This window comes from Ranitomeya variabilis, chromosome 2, assembly GCF_051348905.1.
Source record: "Ranitomeya variabilis isolate aRanVar5 chromosome 2, aRanVar5.hap1, whole genome shotgun sequence".
Taxonomy (NCBI): Eukaryota; Metazoa; Chordata; class Amphibia; order Anura; family Dendrobatidae; genus Ranitomeya; species Ranitomeya variabilis.
Genome location: NC_135233.1, coordinates 385,735,754 through 385,738,909, shown reverse-complemented (window position 1 = coordinate 385,738,909; position 3,156 = coordinate 385,735,754).

The window sequence follows — 3,156 nt, the reverse complement described above, 5'->3', positions numbered from 1 at the left end:
TCAGCCGTATTTTACTGATCCGTATTATACGGTCTTGTGCGACCGTAGAAAATCGCAGCATGCTGCGTTTGTCACCGTATTGCGCAAAAAAATCGGCAATGAAAGTCTATGGGGGCGAGAAAAATACGGATTACACACTGACCAGCAGTGTGACCTGCGAGAAATACGCACCGGTGTTAGAGAGAAAAGCCGGTAATTCAATTGCCGGCTTTTCATTTCTCCTTCCCAAACCCGACAGGATGTGAGACATGGTTTACATACAGTAAACCATCTCATATCCCTTTTTGTTTTGCATATCCCACACTACTAATGTTAGTAGTGTGTATGTGCAAAATTTTGGTGCTGTAGCTGCTAAAATAAAGGGTTAAATGGCGGAAAAATTGGCGTGGCAATTTTCTCTGCCAGAGTGGTAAAGCCAGTGACTGAGGGCAGATATTAATAGCCTAGAGAGGGACCATGGTTATTGGCCCCCCCTGGCTACAAACATCTGCCCCCAGCCACCTCAGAAAAGGCACATCTGGAAGATGCGCCTATTCTGGCACTTGGCCACTCTCTTCCCACTCCCGTGTAGCGGTGGGATATGGGGTAATGAAGGGTTAATGTCACCTTGCTATTGTAAGGTGACATTAAGCCAGATTAATATCCTGGATCCTGGATGAGCCTCTGATGTCACTGGTGATTATACACATGACTAATGATGGGGGCGGTTTGATGTGTATGGAGCCTGGATTGGCTCCGCTATGGGGCGTGTCCTTCGGCGGTCCGTGGTGACGTTGCATGCTGGTGGCATGTATTTCGTTACCATGGAGCCGGCGGGCATGCGCACCATGTTCGGAACCCCTATTCTGCCCGGTGAGCCAGATGGGCGTCTGATATCACGGGCAGAAGGTCATGTGTTTACTGTGGCAGGCGATTCAATATGAGTAGGCATAGAGCCTGGATTGGCTCTGCGGTTTGGAATAGCCAATCTGTTGCTGCCGGTGGGCGTGTCCCACGGCTGGCCGTGGCGGCGCTGCATATTGTTTATGTGCAGCGTTGCTATGGAGCCGGCGGGCATGCGCACGAGACATGGGGGTTTTTTATTCGATCTGGCGAGTCATGTGAACATTTGCTGTCACGGATAGCAGGCCCTATAGGCGGTATGATAGACGTAGGTATTGAGCCTGGATTGGCTCTACTGCATAAACTTTGGGCATGTATTGAGGCACATGATTGGTCTTCTTGTATTGTAGGTGTTGATTGGTGGGTTATTAGGGGTTGAGATACAAGCGCAGTGATTGGCAGTTTGTTTGCACTTATGTATGCTCTGATAGGTTTAGATCTGACAGCCAGCTTTGTTTGTTTATGTTTTATCTGGATACATGTGTACATTACTATGATCGTGAACAGAATTATCATTAATTGGGTTTTCTACTGATATTATGATATGTTTTTAATCATATATGTTTCACTGTTTATATATTTTTTCCTGTAATTAAGATCACTTGATGATGTGTATGTAAATTTTATGGGCGGACCTATTAGGCGGTGGTTATCCACTTCCTATTTAAGGCCGTCATTTTGACTGTTATGTATGCTTGACAAAGACCATCTGAGGTTGAAACGTTGCACTTATGGCACAATAAAGTGTTTATGGTCTTCACCTGGATTGGATGCTGTCCTTCACTTTGAACTTTTGGCTTTACCACTCTGGCGGAGAAAATTGCGCGGGAGCCCACGCCAATTTTTTCCGTGATTTAACCCTTTATTTTACAAGCTACAGTGCCCAAATTTTGCACATACACACTACTAACATTAGCAGTGTGGAATATGCAAAAAAAAAGGGATATGAGATGGTTTACTGTATGTAAACCATGTCTCATATCATGTCGGGTTTGTGAAGGAGAAATGAAAAGCCGGCAATTGAATTACCGGCTTTTCACATATCTCTACGCTGAATTAAATATAAATACAGAATATATATATATGTGTCTCAATGACATATATATATATATATATATATATATATACATACTGTAGATATGTTTTAACGAACATTTGAGCACATAAATCCATTAGATGTCGGTTTTGCAAGCCTGCGAGAAAATATCGCAGTACGGATGCCATACGGATTACATACGGAGGATGCCATGCGCAAAATACGCTGACACACCCTGCCTACGGATGACATACGGATCACTATTTTGGGAACATTTCTGCGTATTACGGCTGTAAAAAACGGACCGTATTTACATACACTGAGTGTGAGGCCGGCCTTATGGTGGACAATAAGTGCCATAAACTGGCAAACAAAAAATAAACCTATGGTGCAATTGCTACTTTTCACCATTTCAGCACTGTAGGAATGTCTTCCCGGTTTTCAGCACATTACTTGATAAAAGAAATGGGATTGTACAAAACTATAACTCGTCTCACAAAAAAATAGTTAAGTGGATGGAAAAATAAAAAAATATGACTCTCGGAAGAAGGGGAGGAAAAAAAAAAGTACAAAAATGAAAAATCGCCCGGTCATAAAGATGTAAAAAGGTTTAAATTTCACCAATCAAAAGCAGCTGACGGGACCTCAACACCGTCACAACAGAAACAGCGGCGGGTCCTCACCAGGCGATGTGTCTGCCACCTGCTAGTGAAGGCAAATGTGTAACAATTAGTGATGAGCGAATATACTCGTTACTCGAGATTTCCCAAGCATGCCCGGGTGACCTCCGAGTATGTTTTAGTGCTCGGAGATTTAGTTTTCCTCACCTCAGCTGAATGATTTACATCTGTTAGCCAGCATAAGTACATGTGGGGGTTGCCAGGTTGCTAGGGAATCCGCACATGTAATCAAGCTAGCTAACAGATGTAAATCATTCAGCTAAGGTGAGGAAAACTAAATCTCCGAGCACTAAAAAATACTCGGAGGTCACCCGGGCGTGCACGGGAAATCTCGAGTAACGAGTATATTCGCTCATCACTAGTAACATCGGCAGTTTCCCTGCTGAGATAATAATCACTGATACTCACACTCAGGCGGTGACTGATGTATTGGAGTCTGAGGAGACGTCCAAAGCTCCGAAAAGACAAAAGGGTTAATGCGATATACACACAGGACACAACTAGTGCCATCTATATATATAATCGTCTAAGGGGCACTTCTGTCTGTCTGTTTGTCTG